Source organism: Frieseomelitta varia, unplaced genomic scaffold, assembly GCF_011392965.1.
Source record: "Frieseomelitta varia isolate USP_RPSP 00005682 unplaced genomic scaffold, Fvar_1.2 scaffold_60, whole genome shotgun sequence".
Lineage (NCBI taxonomy): Eukaryota > Metazoa > Arthropoda > Insecta > Hymenoptera > Apidae > Frieseomelitta > Frieseomelitta varia.
The window spans coordinates 243,587-269,040 of NW_025110368.1; the positions used below are offsets into that span (position 1 = coordinate 243,587).

At 34.1% G+C, this 25,454-nt stretch overlaps 1 protein-coding gene across 4 annotated transcripts in view; it reads right to left on the reverse strand.

The window, feature by feature from the left end:
* LOC122534470 (acetylcholine receptor subunit alpha-like) overlaps positions 1–24,819 on the reverse strand; it is a 126,081-nt gene extending 101,262 nt beyond the window's left edge. For all 4 annotated transcript variants that reach the window (XM_043665121.1, XM_043665120.1, XM_043665117.1 and 1 more), the window contains exon 1: positions 24,766–24,819. The gene's annotated coding sequence lies outside the window, so the exon portion shown is untranslated. The remainder of the gene's footprint in view (positions 1–24,765) is intronic.
* Between the last annotated feature and the right edge of the window lie 635 nt (positions 24,820–25,454).

A 25,454-nucleotide genomic window follows, 5' to 3' on the forward strand; every position in this document is an offset into this window, starting at 1 on the left:
AATAATAATAATAAAGCGTAAATTAACCGATAATAATAATAAAGTAAAATAAGGTAATAATAATAAAACGAAATTAAATGAAATTAAAGGATAAAATAAAACAAAAATAAATGTAAAATACAGATAAAATAAAAATAAAGATAAAAATTAAATTAAATTAAAAACAATATTGTATTTTGGAACTAATGAGCGAGTCGAATGAAAGGAAATTAGCTAGAAAGACAAAAGGATGAAGTGTAGAGAGATTGTTAAAGGAAAGAGATTTGTATTTCCTAAATGGCGAGAAACGGGGAAGGATCGCCGATTTCAGAGGTAGAGTGAATTAGGATGACTGTTTTCTGGATGAGAAATCTCGGGACTACTACCCCGGGACAGCTCGTTTTCTCCCCCTGTCAACCGCGGGAAATATACTTTGGAAATATACATACGTACGTATACCGGGGACCTTGAGTGAAAATAATAAAAAGCGAAAATTTAACGCCACCTAAGCGAGGGAAACGCGGGCGAAGAAAAAAAAGAACAAGGGAGAAGGAAGCAGAGAATGAGGATTAAAAAAAGAAACATTAATAAGGTGGTGACGAGAGATTGTGACAAAAATAAATTAAATGAAGAGAGAGTGAGAGACTCTTTTTTCGCAAAGGGAGGCTCCGCGTAAAAAGCCTTTGAAAGCGTTAAAAAAAAAAAAAAAAGAAAAAGAAAAAAGAAGAAAACACCGATGGCGAAAAACAGATCTGAAAAACGAAACGGAAGAGGGACGCGTGTGAAAAAAAAAAATTACACAGCGAAAGGGAGAGAGAGAAAGAGAGGAAAGTAAAAGTAGATTCTACAGAAGGAGTGAGAAGAAACGGAGAGGGAGGGGGAGGAGGAAATTGAACGAGAAGAGCGAGATAATCGTGAAAAAGAAGCGGACAGAGAGAAGGATTAACCGCGTAATTGCGCACAGTTATTCGAGCGTCCGTCGCGTAATTAACGCACCCTATTAACACTGTACGTACACAGCCTCTCACCACGGAATTAACTCCAAGCGGGCTGGAACTAAACTTACAAACACACACACAGATGGAAACTCCTTTGCAAAACAACTTCGTCGGATTCACGCGTAGGGAACGTAACCGCGGTGTATCCTTTCGTGAAATATCCTCTACGAAGAGAGATCATTAAAAAGCGCAATTACCTCGAAATTGTCGTCAACGCCTTGAAAGAAAGATCAGTTTGATCAGGAAGCTGTTTGCAGCTTTGCGTTACGTGTTAACATTAGGATCAATGCATGCCGAGAGTTTCACACTTTATATTTTTTGTCATTTCTCTCACATTATATTTTTATACTTTCACTTTGTGTTTTTTTATATTTTTTTTTTTACATTTTTACATATTGCAAGTGCATTTAACAAGATCGATGCTGTCTGTTTCATATATTGCTAAATTATCTTCAATGTATAAATATTAACAGTGGATTTAATATACGTCTCGAGAAGCGTATCATATTTTTCATATTTTTCATTGTGTTAGTTACTATATTAAAATATTAAATATATGAAAATTATATTGGTTAAATTATATTATAAATTATATTAATTACTGTGATAAAATATTAAATAATAAAAATTAAATATATTTTATATATATTAAATATATAAAAATTAAGTATATTTTATACATATGAAAATATAAAAATATGATCATTAATATAACATATAAGTTTAATTTTTAATAATATCACGTTGGCCAGAAAGTTATCCGTAGCGCATAAATATTAACACTGAAATTATCGAAATTAATTAATTAATTAATTATATACCGAGAATTTCCCATTTTATATTTATTTTATTAAAGAAGTATTATTATTGTAAATACTTCTCGTAAAATGAACACTGTTTGACACACATAAAACAACATCCGTTTATCGTTCTATTAAAATTTTTAATAGTTATCACATTGGTCAGAAACCTGTTTACAATATATAAATATCAATACTATTAAACTTATCTCTCCAGTTACAGTATATAAATATTACTGCTATTAAACTTATCTCCCCAGAGTCTCGTATTCTATTATTGATATTGCGCCGCTGATACTTAACCAGAAAATTAATGCTTTTTGTTTAATGTATCGCCTTTAATTTTTAATAACGTCACGTACCGTCGTGAATAACAACACTAGAATTAACACACGTCTCAGAACTGTCGCGAATTTCCTATTTTTACTATTCAGCAGTACAATGCCTTCTGTACGACATATCACTTTAATTTTCAGTAACGTCACGTGTATTCAAATGTCTATTTCCAGTATAAATATTAACACTGGAATCAATACATTCCTCGAGAGCTTCACATTTCCTACGTATTTCTTTTTTTTTCTTGCTATTATTATATCCGCAAAATGAGCAAATACCTTCTGCAAAATTGATGCTTTCCCTTCGACGTACCACTTTAATCTCCTTCCTCCCCACTGTAATTGCCCCCACACTCGTCGTTCAGACGAAAATTACGCGAAATACTGAAACACCGAGTGCGATTTCCATTCGATGGCCATTGCATTCGTAGCTCGGAATTGGAAATATCGAACACTGATGCTAAACACGTAATCCTCAATCCACCGGCTCGCTAAATATCGCGACAGTTTCATTGCAATAATCGTTTTACGAGTACACGTGTTCAACGCGCGTCCGGCCGCTCGCGTCGAGGAGGGAAGGCCAGAAGTCAGTTTTGCTTCTTCGCTGCTCGTTCTCGTCAATTACGAAGTTTCCGATAAAAGGGAACGAAATAATTGTTAGTGCAGGTCGATAGCTCGCCGCCGTTCCTCCCAGGTAATTTTAGCGCCGGCCCGGAGAACACCGGGAGCCAGCCTCGTTCTAATTTCGATTCCGCTGTTTCTTCCGATAGCGGGGGGCGAAAAGCGGGGTGAAGCTGGCTCGAGAAAGGCGGCTTCGGCGCCGAATACGGCCGAGTCCTCTTCCTCTTCCTCTTCGCCTGACTTCCGGTCCTCGCGACGCGACGTACCATGGAAATGTCCCATTATTTCGGTCGAAATACAAGCGAAACACAGGCACGGGAATTCTACTTGGCACTTACTTATGCATATCTCAATCAATCTCAATATATATTACATTATATTGTTATATACGTATATATTACATTAGACCATTATATTACATTATATATATATATATATAATTTTACATCAATATTAGAGATATATATATATGTATGTATATATTATATAATAGGATATGAATATTAATGCAATATAATATTTTATATATACATTATAATACAATGTATAATAAACATATTATATATAAAATGAAATATATTTTTCAATGAAAATATTGTATATTGTAAAAATATACAATAAATATTGCAAAAATATAAAGAAAATATTGTATAATATTGTATAATTAGATACAATAAAGTACCAAAATACAAATTAAGTACAATACAAGTACAAATATAAATATAATTATATAAATTGTATATAATTATATAAAAAATTGAATATAATTAGAATAATTGTATATAATTACAATTGTATATTATATACAATTGTATGTAATTGTATATAATTATATAAAAAAATAAATATAATTATATACAATTATTATATTTATTGTATTTAATTATATTTATCATAAATAGTATTAATTATAAATAAATATAATTAAATACAATGAATATTGTAAGACTATAGAGAATATATTGTATAATATGTAATATCTTATTAAACAATGTTTTATATATAAATATAAAATATACAATAAAATATAATATAAATATAAAATATTTAATTATATTATTTTATAATGTACAATATTACAAAATATAATATAAATATACAATATTTTATATATAAAGAAAATATTGTATAATAAAATATTACACACTGTAATTCAATATTAAATTTCAATACAATTAAATTTAATTACCATTGAAAATAACTGATTATATTTGATATAATTTAACATCAATATTGGAAATATTATATATATTTTTCAACGAGGAAATAGAAAAGCGGGAATAGTCCTCCTTTCTCCGAGAAAAAGGAGATATTTACTCGTTGCTTTCAGCGACTTTTCATTTTAAATAAGGAAGATAATTTATGAACGAGATATTAGAGTGGTGTGGGATTCCCTGTTGAGATATTCAGTCATCTCTTTATTAAACTATTTAAACCGGAGAATGTTTAAGCATCGGCCTTGGTTTCAGCATCAGGATTGCTTAACACCCTTTCAGATATTAAACGTGCGATTAAACTTCCGCCATGTTTAAATGTATGTAAATGCCAACTTATTCAACTTATTCAATTATCGAATTGAGCGCGTTTTAACGCAAGATTAATCGCAGCAGCGAGGTGTTTCTGTAAAAATAGAAATTGAGGCTCCATCGGTTATCGAAATTTTAATAAAATCGATAAACCGAAAGTAATGCAGCCTCCCCCCCTCCCCCTCCCCCGCCACGTTGGGATATCAGGGGCAATCGGCGTCGAATAAATTTCCAATATATTCTGATTACGATAAATCGATTCCCTGAGCTCGTTCGAGAACTCTCGAAAAACCGAGGGCTTTCGTCAAGAAAGTAAAGGGATAAAGGATGTCCAGAAAAAAGAGAGAGAGAGAGAGAGAGAGAGAGAACGATCGAAGAAAGATCCGTACTTTGGACACCCATGAAATAATTATGACCTGCTCAACCATTGCCATCCTGAATTCATGCGACCTCGAACGATTCCCTCCTGCGTTAAAAGGATCACCGGGCTTCGACTTTTAAATCACCATCCACACCGCCGGTTGGTTCTTCTGTTCGACAAATCGTTTCCATCGTTTCCCTGCGACCAGCAAAAACGTTCACCCTCGTTTCATCCATTTTAAAGAAAACTATCTCGCATGTGTCAAACGAATCCGAACGGTAGTTTCGTAATACTTTTGTTTCACAATTTTTGACGTACGACCGTTTCTGTTTATGCGTATTTAAATATACACTCTCTCGCTTGATTGATCTCAAGATACAGAGATAATTAAATAATATATAATATTATATAATATTATATATTAATATTATTATTAATAATATATATTATTGAAATAATTAAAATAAATATATTGTAATTAAATAATATATAGTATTTTATAATATATAATAATTATTACATATTTAATATTATAATAATTAAATATATATAATTATAACGATTATTAGTCGTCGGATTTTGAGTTGAAGTAAATAGCTAGTTTGAGCCTCTGGAATTTCGTTTATTTATGAGAGGAGGTTATCAATTAAATTCAGCTGTTTGCTCAAACAACAAAGAAGCATGAGAGAATCGAAAATAGGAAGACAGGGGCATTCTTCATCAATTTTCTGTCAAACTAAAAATTCATTCATCTATAATATCCGGGAATTTTCTGTGACTGAAGAACTAAAGATATTAACGCCAAGCCTACCAAAATGGTCAAAATGACAAATTTATAATGTTTATTGTATGTTTCATACAAGTGAAATTTTTTCACAAAAGTAAATAAATAAAAACTCGAATATTCCATTCTATTTTTTTATCATTTTATTCTCAGAGATTTTACGTGTTAATCATCGGTAGTTTTAGTATTAAGAACTTAGTATTCAGAATTCTCAATTCCTCAACCCTTCGAGCCAATTATATACAGATAATCCCATAATGAAAATGAACATAATGAATAAAATAACTGGTTCACCCGTTCGAGAGTCAAAGAGGATGAAATATTTTCTACAGCGCGTCAAAATCACGCGTTTAAATCACTTTTAATAATTCATCGCACGTCTGTTCGTTCTATATGAATCGCTGAGACCTTTGGCATATTCTAAACTGCCTAAAAGGGTTTGATACACGTTAACGTGTCAGACGCGCGCACGTCGAAAACCGCGATCTCTATTAGAAACTCCCCTGATAGACAAACCGGGACCGGGGAATAGAAACTTTCGACCTGCCAGGTGAATTTCAGCCACGGCTCGATATCGATCGAGCCGCGTTATAATTTCGCAAATTATTCGCGCCTCGATGCACGCGATCGAACGTCAGGCAAATTATTTCCGTTCGGGATGGGGGAAGAATCGCGATTTAACCAATTGCGCTGGCAACTGACTGCGGACCATAACGAGTGACCGAACCGTGTACAAAAATTCGTCGCTTTCCTTTTGAACTCGCCGGTATGATATCACTGGATAGAAATTATTGAGAAGTAATAAATTTAGTGTTTGTTTTGTCCTTATACTTAAATATACTTGAAACTGAGACTATATTGCAATTTTGGAACAAAAAATCCTCGACGTGCAGAGGTTAACCACTTGCGCTGGCAACTGATTGCGGACCATAACGAGTGACCGAGCCGTATACAATAAAATCGTCGCTTTCTTTTCCTTTTGAACTCGCCAGTATATCATTGGACAGAAATTATTGAGAAATAGTAAATTTATTACTTGCTTTGCCCTTATACTCCAATATACTTAAAGTTGAGAAAATATTGCAATTTTGGAACAAAAAATCCTCGACGTGCAGAGGTTAACCACTTGCGCTGGCAACTGATTGCGGACCATAACNGAGTGACCGAACCGTGTACAAAAATTCGTCGCTTTCTTTTTGAACTCGCCGGTATGAATATCACTGGATAGAAATTATTGAGAAGTAATAAATTTATTACTTGCTTTGCCCTTATACTCCAATATACTTAAAATTGAGAAAATATTGCAATTTTGGGACAAAAAATCCTCGACGTGCGTGGCACGTCATTCCAGCGTAAGAGGTTAACCACTGATTGCGGACCATAACGAGTGACCAAACCGTATACAATAAATCGTCGCTTTCTTTTTGAACTAGTCGATATGATATCACTGTAGATAGATAGAAATTATTAAGAAATAATAAATTTATTACTTGCTTTGTCCTTATACTCCAATATACTTAAAATTGAGGAAATATTGCAATTTTGGGAGAAAAAATCCTCGACGTGCGTGGCAGAGGTTAACCACTTGCGCTGGCAACTGATTGCGGACCATAACGAGTGACCGAGCCGTATACGATAACTTGTTTTCTTTTTGAACTCGCCGGTGGAACTCACTGGATAGAAATTATTGAAAAGTAATAAATTGAAGTAATAAAGTAATAAATTATTTGCTTTGCCGTTATACGCAAATATACTTAAAACTGAGAAGATATTGCAATTTTGAGACGAAAAATCCTCGACGTGCGTGGCACGTCATTCCAGCGCAGGAGATTAAATTCGGGAGAGACGCGACGAAATTTTCACTCCCCCTTTGTCCCTTCTGGATGGAGGTCTTTGAACCTTTGCCCCTCTCGGGCCAATAAAACAAACTGGACAGAGCCAGGGGCCAATTATTCCCGCGAGTCACGGATGAAAAAAGGAAAAAGAGAAAAAAAGGGAAAAAAAATCGAATCTCCACGAGAGTCCACGTGCAGGAAGAGCACTGCGCCTGACAAGTGATTAATTCTTTCGACCGCTGCAAGAAACGTTCCCGTGACAGGGAATCCCTAAGAGTCCCGAATAGTCCCGCCGCCCCCCAACTCCCCCCGGCTCGTCGATTTATGAAACTTTATCCTACGATTTTCCAACGACCCAGCCATTTTTTTTCCTCACTTGCAATTGAAACCATTTCTTACCCTCTTTTTTTCGTTTACCCTCCTCGTTTTCCCTTTGTGTTTTATCACGCGTGTTCTTCCCCCTTCCCTCGTGGACGATCGTTCGTTCGTTCGTTCGACCTCTGTTCGCAGTTCTTTCTTCTCTTAAATTGGAAAATTTCTTTCGCAAATAATTTTTTATATTTTTTTTTTAAGGAAAATATTTGTAGAAGGTCGTACTGTTTTAATCGATTGTAATCGTAGTACGATGGTTAGATGTGTGATTATTTGAGACGACAGTTTAAATTATACAACCTATGCTATTTCACTGAAGAATTACAAATTACGATCTAAGGATCTTCTTAGGGACACGCATTTGAAGAATTATTATGAACATTATAGTTCTGATCATTGATACATTGTAGATCGATTCGACGAGTTAATTCTACGTGGAATCCAGTTAAAAGAAAATTGGAAGGATGGAAAATATATTTCTTCTATTTCAGTTCTAACACGATGAATCTTCAAAAATTTTGTCACACTTTTTGATCGTGCGTCTTTATTTGTAATATAATGTATTTTTATATAATATGATATAATATAAATATTATATATATATTTATATATATTATAATATATATATCTACAATATAATAAAATGTATTTATTTTCAACATAATATAGTATCAATTATGACAGAATATTTGTCCGAGAATTAGAATATTTTTTTAAAAAACTCTTGAATATTCGCCACTTGCAACGCAGGTAATAATACCAACCATACTAGCTACCACTAGTTTATAGAGTTAACTCGTGTTTTCACGCGAAAGACGTTCAAAAATTGCCCATCGAGCAATACGTTAATTTTTATTGCCCCGAAAGAGAAAGAGAGGGATAAAAGAAACGATGAAAAATTGTTAGAAACAGAGGAAACGATCGAGAATTTATATCGTCTGTTCTCTCTCTCTCTCTCTCTCTCTCTCTCTTGCTGCATCATTCCTCGCCGCAGAAAGAGAGATGAAGAGCCATTTTTCGCCTCCGGTTACGCGCCATTTCGACTGATCAGACAACCGACCGGTCTGCCACTCGCGTCGACGTGAACAGATGAAGACCAATCCCGAAGATCCGCACGCACTTTCAGCTGTCTCGCCTTCCATTCTCCACTTCACTCGCGGAATTCTCTTACCGATAAAAATTCGATCGTTCCGACATCGAAACGACAACGAGTAGCGGCCGATCGAGCGTAACTTTCAACCACGTTCACGGTGGATGATAAGTTTCCGGTGGTAAGACAAATATTTTTCAAGAGCGAAATGACATTGAGGTTCGTAACATTCGCGAGGGGGAGGAAGGGGCACTGTTCTCCCTTCTACTCTCATCCTCTTGGTAAAAATGCGTTTACTCGAACAAAGATAACGTCGAAATTTCGCGGATATTCGCAAATATCGACGTTATCGGAACATGCGTTATCTTTCGAAGACTTTGGGGAATTGAAATTACACGAGGGTAGATTTGTCGAGACAAAGGGGTGTGTCTGCAACTTCAACTTAAATCGTGTCATTAATCCCAAATAACAAAATAGTCTATAATATCATATGATATATATAATATATTATATTATAGTATGTTTCTTATATCAATATATTATATTATATTATATTATATTATATTATATTATATTATACTATATTGTATTATATTATATTATATTATATTATATTATATTATACTATATTATACTATATTATATTGTACTATATTGTATTATATTGTATTATACTGTATTATATTATATTATATTATATTATATTATACTATATTATACTATATTGTACTATATTATACTATATTGTATTATATTATATTATATTATATTTCTTGCAATATAGACATTACATTATAATATATATTATTATACTATTATTATATTATAATAAACTATAAGTATAATACTATTATTATATTATTATACTATTATTATACTATTATACTATTATTATATTATAATAAATAATGTGTTATAATGTAATGTCTATATTACAAGAAAGACAAACATATAACATAATATCAATGTTATAAGAAACAGCATTGAAGCTGAAGGTGTAATAATTTGTATCTTCTGGATATACAGAATCCACATATCTGATTGTCAAATTCTGAAAGCTTTCTTTTTTTCATTTGTCGGATCATCCTTTGAACAGATACGCCTGTCGAAACGACAGAAATATAAATTGATGAAAATTGGTACAAAAAGAATCAGCTGTTTTCTTGTATAGTCCCGTAGAATCACCTCGAATAATTTCTAAATGTAAGAAGAAGAGCACATTTGTAAGAAGAGATTTCTTGACACGAGAGTTACACAGCTTGGAGAGACACGTGTACATACTTTCTCGAAAATTAGATATCATCCATTCAAAGTCATTTCAAATAAACTAATTTCAAGCAGAACACTTGATATACTTGGAATACTTAGAATACTGGAATAATTTCAAAACAATAACATTCAGTCGAGTAAGATCATTTTTTTCAAAACATGTTGTCTCGGACAAGATCATTTCCCCAATGATTTTATTCGTGACCTCGTGACACGACGAATACAACGATTAATCGTCGAACGGCTTCCGAACTGGCAATTTCGCCTCCTTTAAGGCAAATTGCCTTTATGAGTGTTAACAGAGGCACGTTCTAACCTGTGGTAATTACGCGGCTTTGCCCCGGGGACTCGGTAACAAAATGGAGATCAGAACGACTCGATTTAACGAACAAACACAAAATATATTCGCCCGCCTCCCTCTGAATAACGCTCTCGTCGTTATAAACGAGCCACCGGTTCGACCCGGCTGCGAAAACACCGCTCGGGACTCGTGTCTGTTTCGTCGTTTCGCGGTTAAACGAGTTTCGGTGAGAAAAATTGAGCGGAGACGGGACGAGGGACAAAAAAAAAAAAAAAAGAAAAGAAAAGAAAAAAGAGAAAAGAGACCGAAGGTGGATGGTTGGAAATGAAAGAAAAATATCCGCCGAACGTTTCACCGATTTGTTGTACAATTTAGTATATTTCCCCCCCGTAATGTTCCGTCGATTATTTCGGATTAACTTCAGTCATTCATCACGTTGCTTTCAACAGCAATTACGATGAAATAATCGACGGGATATTACGGAGGGGGGGAGATATATATATATCGTGAAATTTAATTATTAATGGCGTGTGCACTCGTGTTCTCTCAATTTTTTTATACCGTCGACGCTAAAATTACCAAAATTACTCGATTTCAGATTCTTCTTTTTTACAAACAACGAAGCTAGCGACCTTTCTCTTTGTCAAAATTGACATTAATTTCTTAGCTCCGCAGATCTGTTTCTCTTAATTATCAGTTACTGACATATTATCATTTGTTATTATTATACTATCATATCATTATCGTTTATTATTGTCATTATTATACTATTATACTATTATTGTACTATTTATTATTATTATCATTATTATACTATTATACTATTATTGTACTATTTATTATTATTATCATTATTATCCTATTATACTATTATTGTACTATTTATTATTATTATTATTATTATTATTATACTATTTATTATTATTACCATTATTACACTATTATACTATTATTATACTATTTATTATTATTATCATTATTATCATTATTATACTATTATACTATTATTATACTATTCGTTATTATTATCATTATTATACTATTATACTATTATTTTTATTATATTATTATACTATTATACTATTATTTTTATTATATTATTATACTATTATACTATTTATTATTATTATATTATTATACTATTTATTATTATTATATTATTATACTATTATACTATTATTTATTATTAATTATTTACTATTACTTTATTATATATATATTAACTATATATATTATTAACAAGCAAGAGTATTTCGATACTTCTAATATTATGTCGTGTCCCGTAATATTTATTAACCCTATTATTTATTCTATACGTTCCAATGAATTACATTGCTTGTAAATAATAAAGAAACAAGTGAAACATGAGTTGCTTCTTTGCTGCTGAAATCTCTTACTTCAAAAAACTTTATATTTTATTAGCGGTATAAAAGAACCTTGATTTCATGACCGTGATAGAGCAATTATAACGTAGCACACGCTGATATAGATTTTCAACGAGATCACGAACGTTGGATACAAAAAAAAAAAAAAACAGATTTCTTCCTGTTTCGTCGCCAACGAATTACAAATTTGGAGAAAGGCTCGCGATCGGTTAAAATAGTTCCAAAAGAATTATTTCGGCCAATTAGCAATCGACAAATTGTCGCAGGAAGTTATGACGTCACTTCGCGCGAGATAATCAGGCGACACGTAATTTATAAAATTCAATCAATCTTTCCGACGATATCTCCAATAACATCAGCGAATTAACAACTGACAAATTGTAACAGGATGTTATAGCGTCGCCTACGGCGTGAAATACCTCAACTCATAATTTATAAAATTTAATCAATCTTCTCAAGGATATACTTAACAACATCAACGGGTTGTTCAATTGTGACAAATTGCAATTGGCTGTTATCACCACGCGCGGGATAATCAGGCGACTGGGAAATTTATAAAATTTCACCTGTTTTCAACGCGTTTCTCTCGAAGCTAGGTTTTTAGAAACGGTGTGCAAGATATCTCGAAACCTAACCAACTGATCACTGTGGTCACCCGGTACGTAACATTTACTAGGGATTGACGATCGAACGTTTTTTTAATTCCTAACAATCTCGAAAAATATAAACGAAAAGCTGTAGAAACTTTTGGCACAAAAATTCGACACGTCAGAAACAAATATACCACTATTTTTCATAATTTTTACAGAAATGAAAATGTTGCATCGTCAATCCCTGGAGAATATTGTTTACTTCGGAACATTTTCTGCTAATCCTGTTTGGCCGGAATCATGCACACCCTGACAGACAAATGTAAACAAAGAGTTATGTAAAAGGATGCCGTTAAAAAGTGTTAATAAATAAGTGCTCTCTGTTTGTTCCTTTCAATGTTGCTCTTTATAGTTCACAATGCGTTCAAGTAAACCGCAATGGCTCATGTCAATCAAATATGTACTTTTGTTTCACCATCCAAAGCATTCGTAACTTTTAGGCCCGTCAAACTGTCCTGCCCTCCCCCCTTTACCGACCGACTCAGAATTTTTTCCCGAGCATCGAACCAATAACCTCGAAATCCTGGCATCGCGCGATTCTTACATCACAGGAGGGAACGTACCCAGCGGAAGATTGAACTTGCACCTTTAATATACCCGTCAACCCCCTCCCCCTCCTCCTTTCATTAGGTTTCATTAAATTTCTCAACGCGATCACCCGAACCTTCCTCTCCCCCCCCCCCAGCCTCTACCACCTGCCACATGCTCTAATACGTACGAAAGAATGGCGAACAGAATGCCACCCTCTCCACCCTCCCCCCTCCCCCCGTTATCGATCTTTTCTGCTCTAATAGGAAGGCTCGGAAAAGAAAAAATAGCCAGGGGAGGAAAAAATAGGTCCGAAAATCCATCATCGTTGACGATGATGAAAAATTGATCGTTCGCCTGGTGAATTGACAGCTTTACGTTGTACGAAAAGAATTACGTTGCGACGAGTACCCTGATTCGGATCTGATAGGCATCCTTGCACGTGTAAACACCAAATTTCATAATGTACGCTACGAAAACATCGGGGACAAATTTCAGGAGTGTACTTCTTACCACGTGCTTAAACTGTGACACCGCAAGCTCTTGGTGACGTGGTACTACACACGCTTTTTCATAGGTTTGTCTCTTTCGTACATCATGTATAATATTAGGTATAAGTGAATCAGGAGTAATTTTCGACACATTTGACTCAGTTCGACAAAGTCATTATCAATTATCAGTTGGTCTCTTTTATTTTCACATCTGTGATATATTGTTGCAAATAATTTGCAACAAGATTCTCAACTCACTATTAACTGCGAATACATCAGAATATTGTATAGAGAGAGTAACGTACTTTGGCCTGTACTTTCAACCTTTCAACCAGAGATAACTCGTTAATGGAAAATTGAAAAGGCTTTCCCACGACGTGTCAAGTCGCGAAATTCCACGAGAAAACAAGTGAAACGTTGAAAGAAGAAAAAAGTAATAAAGTAATCTGTAGTGGCCCGTAAATGGCCATAAACTGTAGTTTAATGCAAAAGTGTAAAGGTCAAATCGACGATTTAACGATTTTAGGAATCTTAACCCAACTAAAGATCTAAATCGCGTATTTGGATTAGCAGATTTAAATCAATATCACGATGTAACTTTACCCTGTTATATGTCACCGAATTTCCAACGAAGATAGACAAATCCCCTCGCGAAGGGACAACGTAATAAAAACCAATTTACCAAAAGTTTGCCGATCATCGATTACACGAACCGAACGACGCCTCGCAATCTGCATGTATTCCAGTTCGCAATCGCTGAAATTCCAATGTAAATCTTCAAAGGGGTCAGGACAGTTTTAAATTTTCAAAAAAATCGATTTTCTTTTGTTTTGTTTTGTATCTTAAATAGTAGTTTCAGAGTGTTAGAAATAAGATATACAGAAGGTTCTAGCCTTCAAACTGATTTATTTTGGGGGGGTGTAATGATAAATCCGCGGATACAGAATAATTGAATTTGCATTGCTGTTTACAACTTTAAAGCAGTATTATAAAGTGTAAATCGCGCGAATCAAATATCACCTTTTGGCGTATCGAATATCAGGGGACTTGGATTCAATTTAGTTGTGAATTGTAAGAACTGTGAGCCGCGATGTGTAAGTAAATAACGTAAGTAAAGGATACATGTGAAAAACGACGTTCTGAAACTTTAAACGCGTCTCGAAACTAGGTTCTTAGAAAAATGCAAGGACCGATCACTGTGAAACTGTCTTTAGTGTAACATTTACTAGGGATTGACGATCGAACGTTTTTAAAATTCTTAACAATTTCGAAAAGCATAAACAAAAAAACGTAGTCAAATCTTTGTCATAAACTCGATACGTCAAAGCTGCCATTCTCATAATTTTCACGGGAATGAAAATGTTGGTGATAGGCAATGTAAAAAAAAAGTTTCTTCCTTTTTCAATGTTGCCTTTCACGATGCGTGAAAATAAAACCAAAAGCAAAAGCTCGTGTCAATCAATTATGTACTTTTCTCACACTATGCCTTTACGAAATATTCTTAATAACTTTCTTAAACCGCCCCCTTAAATATCATCTCTCTACTCCGCCACCAAATCCTACTTTCACAGTCGGAAGGTGGGAAGAGGTGGCTTGAAGTTGCTTGGAAAAACACGAGACCGCAGAGTACAGTTGAAAGTGGAGACCGCAAAACGTGCGGCCGGCATCATCGTCGAACAAACGGCCGAACACCGATCAGGCAAAACTCAATCAAAGACGTTGATTTATTTTTCCATCGGCCGGAGTATCCATATAACGTTTCGTACAAACGGGCGGAGGTGGGAATCGATCTTTCATCGACGGCCGGAGAGTCGGTGGCAATTATTCCCAACGAAGTAGCACGTTTCCGGCAATTTTCGTGGACTGGTACGCCGTCTCGGATCGAGCAGCGTGGCCTGATGACTCTCTCTCTCTTTCTCTCTTTATATATATATATATATATATATATATCACCTATATACGAATATATGCAGGTGGTTTGCCTGTGTGTATATACGTATATGTACATTTATATATATATATATATATAAATGGTGTGTGTATGTGCGCGCGCGGGGGCGGCTCGATGGGGGCGGAGGGTCGTCGGTGTAAAAGCAACGACCGGAGCTGACCTGAATCCACGGCCGGGGCGATGAAAAGGGAGCAACAAAAGCTGCGCGCGGGACGAGGACGAGAGTGAAAATACGGAAAATAGGCCGTTGTGCAGGGGCCACCTTGTGGAACTATTTTGCGGAACGTCGATTCCTGAGCCCTACCTGAACCGACGAGAAATCATCGAACCTTTGGCTGGAAGAGACGGCAGCTCGAATATTTCACCAATCTTTAATGTACAGTTGGATACGAATGTAACAGGCAGCAGGATTCGAATGTTTCGCGTGGATGTGTGTGAGTTCGAAATTTGAACAGATCTGAATATCTTTTCACGAAATATCACCGATGGTTAAATCCAAGGAAGATAGTTTACGACTTTTTTTCGTGATAAAATCTTTCAATATCATCAATATCTCACAAGAATGTTTGAATTCTCTGATCGTTGAATTCGAATACTTCGTGAGTATTTTCAGTGGTATTTCCAAGTGTATTACAATGGGATAGTGCATTTAGCGTATTATAACAGTATAGTTTAGAGTGTTTCATGGAAACAGTACTTTCGAGTATAACAGATTCTCGAATACTAGCAAATACTACCTCACAAAGTGAGGTTCGAACCTCTGATCTGAAATGAACCTTGATTTAAAGTTTCGACTCGACTTTGTGGTATTTTCAAGCACACTCAATTCTAAGTAGGACAGTTTAGAGTGTTTCATGAAAACGATACCCTCAAGTACAATGAATTTGAACAGGCTCGTAAATAATTTCGAACTTTTGAACAAAGCTGCGCTGGCAACCGGATTGCGGACCATAACGAGCGACCGGGGCCGTATACGATAATTCGTCGCTTTCTCGTCGAACTCGTCGGTACGACATCGCTGGACAGAAATGATTGAGAGGTAACAAGTCTATTATTTGCTCTGCCTCGGTTATACTTAAATATATCTATACGTCATTCTAGCGCAAGAGGTTAAATCGTTGAAATAATTTGAAATCCCTTCGCGAGTATTTTTCACTGATACCTTCAGCTTCAAACCTAAATGAGATAATTTCGTATGTTTCACGAAAATGTACACGTCAAAACTTCCAAGTGTGACGCGGATATATTTCCAACGCTAGTGAAACGGAGATGAATTGCTTTACAAATAAGTTCGAATCTCCAAGGCTGAACATGTGTGCATGGCTAAGTTAATATGTGCGAATCTCCAAACATTTGAGAATCACGCGCACGTACGAGAGCTAAAAAGTAGGAAAATCTCCTTTCAAACGAGATCACACGCGTACAACACTTTCACAAGCTGTATCACTCTCGTGCACGAGCTCGAAGCTTCTCATTTGGGTCTCTCCTTCTAAAATCTGGGATCTGTATGCTTTTCCTCGAAAAAAATGAATCAAAATACAAATCATCCGTGAAATTTCAATTTTCAAGATTCGAGTGCCATTTGTGAAATGTTTCGAACCTTCCAGTTGTTCCAAACTTCTACAAACCTAATGAATGCAGGTGTTTTTATTTTCGAATTTCGCAAAACTTGAACATCGAACCTTTCCTATATCAAATGTACGCTGAACTTGATGAACGTATACTTCTCGTGCATTACAGTTAAACTCGTGAACAATTGAACTGCCGATTTATACATAAAATTTATATAAAAATCTACAAAAGTCTAACTGAACGTTGTCTTTTCTCCTCGTCCTCGCTGGCGTCGATAACCGCAGATCCCTTCTTTCGCTAGATAAATGGCAGTATAAGCTTCCTTCGCCGTTTCTTACGTATCTTCTCGCTTTTCGTAAAGAATGTCTACGGATAAGACGACGTTCTACTTTTCGGCGGTTTTTAGGTTATAGTCGATCGCGGAGAACCAGCGACGAGGCACTCGTTGAAATTTATTTCAACGCCAATAAGAGCTAACTAAGAGGTACTAGGAATGAACAGTTTCTAATTTCTTCATGGATATTTTATACATTTATATTTATATATTTTTTCGAAAATCTGCATCTCATACTCCACATTGCGTACTGTTCCTTACAATTCTTTTCATTTCCCCGAAATAAATTTTCGTGCTTCGTCGTTCTAGTATTAACCCTTCAAGTGTTTTTCATTTCATTTTGAGAATTTGCCGCTTAATGATTTTTAAGTTTAATTTTAAGTTTATTTGAGAGCTTTAATTAGTTTTAAGTTTAATTTCAAGTATATTGAAGTCCTAAGTTTAATTTTGAATTTTTTTAAGAATGACATCGACAGAAGCTTTTCTTTTAAAAAATTATATTTTATTGTAAATATTGAAAAATATTGTAAATATTGTAAAATTATATTTGTAAATACTGAAAAATATTGTAAAAATATGGTAAAAATTATATTTTATTGTAAATAAAACTGTGTTACTTCATTGCATTATTTCGTAAAAAATTATATATAATTACAACTTTTCTTTCTTGCCCCCAAGTATTCGAAAATGCTTTTTGTTTTATCTTGATTTTACTTCGACAGCAAATGCAAATATTTTTTTGACGAGCAAAGAAACACGACATTATCTGAAATCATTATCTTTATATTTCTAAATTTCTAATATTTCGAAATAAAACGTACAAAGCTCAAATATTTTCAAAGTCACTGCTTACTCCGTAAGCTTTCAAACTACTAAAGGTAAAAAAAAAAAAAAAAAAAAACCACCATCGAAACACCTTCACGTAATTTGAACAAAAATTCCAATCATCGATCCCTGAAAGGCACAAAAATGTTTGGAATCGCGGGAGGCTCGACGCGAAACCGGAAATGTACGCGACTTCCCCTCGGGACAAACGGGGGAAGCCTGAAGTCCAGCGAATAGAACAACGATATAATCCTCCGATGGAAATTGCGTAATTAATATGTGCTCCAATTAAGTGCACGACTCTGCTCGAGAGTTTCCATACTCGATGAACCATTTGTCCATTTCGACACGCCTCGTGGATAATTATTTCCAAGCCGGGAATCATCGTTACCGTCCATCGCCGTTATCGTCCCTTTCCATCGTCACCAGTCGATATATATCTCGGGAATAATCATCCCCTATCGGGCGCCAGCATCGAATCAACGCGTTTTCGTCCCTTCCTATTATACAATATTATATAATCAACCCTTTCATTCAAGATTCCTATCGGGAAATAAAGCCGAGAAAATGTAAACCGTCCCTTATTATATAATTAACTCATTTCCATTCGAAATTCTTATCGAGAAATAATATAGCAACACCGAGGAAATTCAAGTCGTACCTTTGTTAACCCTTTCGTTCGAAATCGAGAAATGTGAATACCACTACGTACTTATTACGTGATTAACCCTTTCACTCGAAATTCTCATCGAGAAATAAAACTGAGAAAATGTAAACCATCGTATATTATCCTTTATTAATTAATCCTTTCATTTGAAATTCTTATCGAGAAATAAAACTGAGGAATTGTAAACCATCCCTTATTATATAATTAATATATTAATATTGTATGTTAATATATTTATATATTAATTTATATAATAATATATTAATTATATAATTAACCATTTCATTCAAAATCGAGACATAAAATGTACACCATTCCTTATTACGTGATTAATCCTTTCATTTCAAATTCTTATCGAGAAATAAAACTGAAAAAATGTAAATCATTATATATATTATATAATTAATACATTAATTTATTATACATTAATTTATATATATATTAATATATATTAATACATTAATTTATATATTAATTTATATAACATATTAATTATATAATTAACCATTTCATTCAAAATTCTTATCAAGTAGTAAAAACTAAAAAAATGTAAACATAAATGTGAAACAAATATCATGTTCTGCCATTACGTTGGTTAACATTCCCTAACTAAGAAGTTCCCTTCGCCTACTGCAACGATAATGCAGTAAGTTGGAAGTTACATATTGCACTCCACACATCCACATTATGAAAATTTTATTCTGTCCGCTTATATTACTTTATTGTTACAACCGCGCTTATACACCAAACAAACAAATGCTCGTTCGCTTCCCACTCTCACGAATCCACGCTCATCTGCTACACTGAAACTCGCGTTTAACGTATAAACAGACGCGCAAATTTGGTTGAAGCGAACATTCGAGGTAAATATCATAACTACAAAACAAGTAAACGAAATTCTGCTCACAGAGAGTTAAAAATAACGAACCACAGTAACGTGATTTCCTATAATTTGTCTCGCGGGTGTTTACGCATTCGCGGAAATTCTGTAAGAAATGCACGCGAAGCATGCAACATGCAAAAGAAAAGGAAATGTCTAGAAAATTTATATTCATTTAATTATAATATTATAAATTTTTATTTTATATTATAAATATATTATTATATTATATTATAAATATATTATTATATTATATTATAAATATATTATTATATTATATTATAAATATATTATAATATTATATTATATTATAAATATATTATAATATTATATTATATTATAAATATATATTATATTATATTATATTATAAATAATATTATAAATTTTTAATTACAATATTTAGCAAACGAACATGAAGCGAATTCCTATTCAAATTTCAGTTCTGATTATTTTGAATGAATTAAGTTGCATAACAATCTAGTTATAATTATCTCTTTCAACATCAATGGGTTAGAAATGTCCTAGATAAAATTTTGAAATAACAAAGAAAATTCCATAAAATAAATACGCAGAATTGTGTTAAATCAAAGTTATAGTGGATTTTGATATTCTTCCCACCAAAGAGAAATTTTGATGAAAAATACATATGTGGACCACGTAAATTAATTTATTACATTTAAGTGTTACTCTAACTTAATTATAATTTTCTAAAATTTTCTAAAACTTAATTTCCCATGAAAATTTCGTAAATTTTGTATTTTTAGAGAGTTATTTCCAATGACTTTTAAAATTTTACTTTTTACACTTTCGATGTTTCTCATAGAAATCTTATACAGTGGAACGTCGATTATTCGAATTAATTCGAAAACAAATCCGTATCGAACAATCGATTCGGAAGAATCAAATTTGTGATCGTGTCATAAATCAGCTAGAAATTAAACAGTTCTCAAGTACGTATGTTTATTACGTGAAAGTATACATGTCTAACAATGAGCAGACACTGTAAAGTTTTCATTATCTCTTCACCTAGTATGCAATTCAAGTGCTTCCTCTCGAATTAATGCAAGATCCATTTGCACGTACACAGCTCGATCTAATTATCATCATTCGCTATTTTCAAGCTTCTGTACCGATGACAATTTCACTCATTGTCGAAGCTACTTTGAAATTTTAATAATATCGATTCGCTATTTCGTGACGTGGCTGATCGTACATTTTCTCTAATGTTATACTCTACGACTAAATCACGCGTGTCTTCGCTTCTTTTTTTCAAACGTTGAATAATACTTAATTTATCTTTCAATCTCAGTTACCACCTATTTTTCTCTCGACAATATCCTCATGATACGAATGAAAGACAGTCTCGCTCAGATAAGGCACTAAAATGGAGTGTTTGAGGAAAGAATGAGTGTTTAAAAATATAAACATTGCTCGACGCGTAATTTAAACGTATTCGAATAGTCGAAATTCGAATGATCGACCCTGTTTTGGATAATCGACGTTCTACCTACTGTGCTTCGATCGTAATGTCAAAGTGAAAGAAACATTCCAGGAATTGAATAATTTAATCGGAAGTCAAACGGGCTGAAACCAAAAGGGGTTAATGCACTGTGAAACTGTGTAACCATACTTTGAATGCTTGTTATTTACTGACGTTTGAACAGGAAACAATGGAAGTTTAAACGACGAGGAAGAGACAGAGAGAGAAAGAAAGAGGGACTGGAAATCTGTCAGGGAACTTGCTACTTAACCTCTTGCGCTGGCAACTGATTGCGGACCGTAACGAGTGACCGGGCCGTATACAATAACTCGTCGCTTTTGAACTCGCCGGTATGACATCACTGGATAGAAATTATTGAGAAGTAATAAATTTATTATTAACAAATAACAAATAATATTAATAAATTTAATATTAACGATAATAAGTAATAAATTTATTTGTTTTGCCTGGATTATATCTAAATATACTTAAAACTGAGAGAATATTGCAATTTTGAGACAAAAATCGAACAATCGTCACTAAACCATGGAAAGTTAGAAACTTGTACTAATCAAATCTAACGGTAAGTCATCTTTTAAGAAATTAAAAATTCTTCGTATCTTTTAAGATAAAAGATATAATCTTTTAAGATAAAAAATCTTTTTTGAAAGAAATTAAAAAACTAAACCAATAGTAAATCGTCGTTACATCTAAAAGAGTTGGATATGACCTGAAAATAGATCCTGAAAAATTAAAAGAATTCAACCGAACAAACCCTGGAAACAGATTACTACTGCAATCCCCTCAAAAATTCTTTCTATATTTAACAAACTAACCTGTAAACTAGATCTAACAGTAAATCATCACTGTGCCCTCTAAGGAATTAAAACATTTAATCTGACAGATCTAAGTGCAAATCATCGCTGAAATCCTCTAAACAATTGCTCTTAAAAGAAAAAAAAGACTAAAGTAAACTAAACCAGCAACAAATCGTCATTGCATCATTTGAAAAATTAAAAGAAAAAAAAGTTAACGAACTGAAAAAACCTGAACGAACTGAAAAATAGATCCTGAAAAGTCGAGAAACCAAAAACTATTAAATTATCTAACTTCACTAGAACCTCTGTTGAAAAATTACAAAAATGAGATCTGCCAGACGCACAACAACGACCATCTGTGAATTAATCGCCGAAAAAATTGAAAAAAATCGAAGTCAAAGGCGATCAGAAAGGAGAAACACACGCGGCTCCGTGTTCAACCGAACTGGCCTTCGTCGTTCTTTCAAAGCCGGTGTGTGTATGTACATTTTCACCGGCAGCTCGGACACTTTCCAACGGCGACGCAGCTAGTCGCCAGCACGGAAGTACGAAAAACAAAGAGGCACTGTTTCCGTGTTGGCCAATCCACTTTCCGCGAGCCACACTCGTGTCTCGTTTAACCAAAGCTTGTGTACCAAACGAATAAGCATCATCGACGCTAGTCCAGTCGCTGCGTAAAGTGGTAATCGATGTTGAACCCGCGGTTGTTTGCTAACTTCCCCGATTACATACGTACATGCACGCGACACACACGCCAGCCAGCACCGAAACACTTACATACGTTTTAAGACAGTCAGGACAGTGTGAAATTTTCAAAAAATCGATTTTTCCTTTTTTTTTTCGAATTTAAATAATCTCAATACATACACTTACACAAATACACTTTAACTAACCAAATAATTCACACGATCGTCTCGAACGATATCCAAAAATCAACCTGTAATTATTGAAACACAATGACAACTGATTATTTGCACTTAAATGCTTAATTAATTAACTAATCAAACATACTTGAACTGACCAACTAACTGTGTTGTTTCAAACACCTAACACAGATTTCCCTCTGTAAATTCTCTCGAAATAGAGAAGAGGCTCAAATTGTATTTTCGCGAAGCTGTTCTTCTTCCCCAATGAAAGTGGGACAGTCTTCTATACACGTGTTGTTCGAAAAACGAAAGTGTTATTATGGAAAAAAGGAACAGAAAAAGTGTGGAAGAAATGTGGATCTCACATATTGCTGACGTGAGATCGAAACGAAGGGATTTCAGTTTCGAGGCGAAGGCACCTGGCCTTCTAAAGCACTTTGAAAGTATAATTCCGACGGTCCGTGAAATCAAGCGCGGCTCGTTCGGCCTAATGGAGGCGTCCACGCTTTTCAATTTGTTCGAGCAATTTCCTTCCCTCCTGTCGAGCATCCACCCTTATTCGGATAGGTTCGCCCACGAAACGAGCTGCTCGCGTTAAGACCGATTCCTCGATTCTTTCTCGCTACCGCCGCGGTGGGTTATCAACAAGCAATCTCATTCGAGGCTCTATCGGTTAATTTCGAAAGGCTAAAATGGGGGATCATTTTTTATCTCGGTGAACGAGAAATTATTTTTTTTTTTTTTCGAGTATATAACAGATAGGAGATATATTTATATACTTTTCTGTACTTTTTATTTCTATACTTTTTTTTCATTATTTTTAGGCGTACAATTTACGAAACACCCACAAGTTACGAAACACCCTGTATATATACATATATGCATTTTCTAAAAAATATATATATACACATATTTTTTGAAAAATATTTTTAGGCGTACAAGTTACGAAACATCCTGTACACATACATATATGCATTTTCTAAAAAATATACATATATACATATTTTTTAAAAAATATATATATATATACATATTTTCTGAAAAATATATATATATAATACATATAGCGTAGAAAATAACTGTACTTTTAGAACAAATATTAATTTTGCTTTTGAATGAAACTAAAATATCGAAAATTCGAAAATAAAACTCACGCGAGACTCGGGAAATTTTTATTCGCAACGCGCGCGCTCGTGACAAAGGGCGCGCACAATGGTGTGCGAGAGAAAAAAAAAACATACTGAACTAAAAATTTGTTAAAACTGATATTTCCCCGTGAACCCTTGTATTTGTAATGTTCGTCTGAATACTGAATCGACATAGATGGCAAGCGGTTTTCGAGATCTTTCTTCTTTCTCGTGATTGAAGAGTAAATCGGTTTTGAAACGACGATTAGGTGGACTTCACGTTAAGTAATTTTTTCGGGCACTCGGAAACTATGTTAGGTACCCAAAGGAAAGTTACTACGGAGTTACACGACTCGGCTACGGTCTTCAAATTTTTACGATCCAATCTTGCTTTCTTGTTCCGACAAACGAAAAGACCTTTTAACGTTTGAAAAGTTACTTTCGCGCGAAGTTCAAGCGACGAATCCCGTATACCGACCAGTGTTTCTTTTATGGTTTTCGCAAGCTTGAGGAATTTTTTAAGATTCGAGACTCGACAGGAAATTGAAACGTAAAACGTCATCGACAAAATTTGATTGATTAAAAAATAGAAAGTCTGACAATTTTCCAGACTGTACATTCATGGTTATTCAATTTTATTTAGTTCAAAAACTAAACGTATGATAACTAACGACAAGCGAACAATTATTTAACAAATTATTAATGCAATAGGAGAAAAGATTACAATTTATAATAAAACAGACAACGAACACGCAAAATGAACCGTTTGTGTTCAAATTCTTCAACTCGATTTAATTATAAATGCATCTGTTCGTGTTATACGCCAAGTCACTTTTATTACTATTAACCAAGCTTTACGATTACGCTTTATGCGTAGAGAGATCTAACTAACTGTATTACGAAAAATTGGTTTTCTTACCGTAGGCTGTGTCGACGAATGAACGCCTGGAAGCACCGCTATTGGACGGCTACCTATAACAGAAAAGCGATAAAAACTTATGTAGACAAATAGCGTTGTTTAATATGTACATTCTGATCCTCGTGTTTAATAATGAGGTTATTAAAGCGTGGAAAGTCAGCAGAGAATAATGAAAAATGAAGGGAGAAAATGAAAGACAGATTTCTACTGGATTGTTGGAGATCTCTTTTCAGTAATCAAAGCACGTTCCTGTTTTCTATGCGCGATTTTCGAACATGGCGGTCGCGTCAGGTGCGCGCGCACGTATCCCGCGCGCATGCGCCGACGCTTACAGACATTTCCCGCGATTATGAAATAAGATTCATAATAATATAAATATATTTACAATAATATATAATATTTATAAATGTTACAAATTTCCATTTTTTTTTTATTTCATTAAATTCATTCGAATATTATATAACGATATAACCTTAACAATTAAAATTTGGTCTGACAATTAAAAAAGGAAAGAAAAATACTGGAAACTAACAGATGATACGTTTCTGAGTTCAGAAAATCTCCGAATATTGCAAATGAACCATATTCGACGTGTCATATCAGATATTATTGACTGAACGAAGCAGGCAGAGATTTTATTTATTAATAAAGACACGTTCCTATTTTTATGTGCAATTTTCATCAGGTGC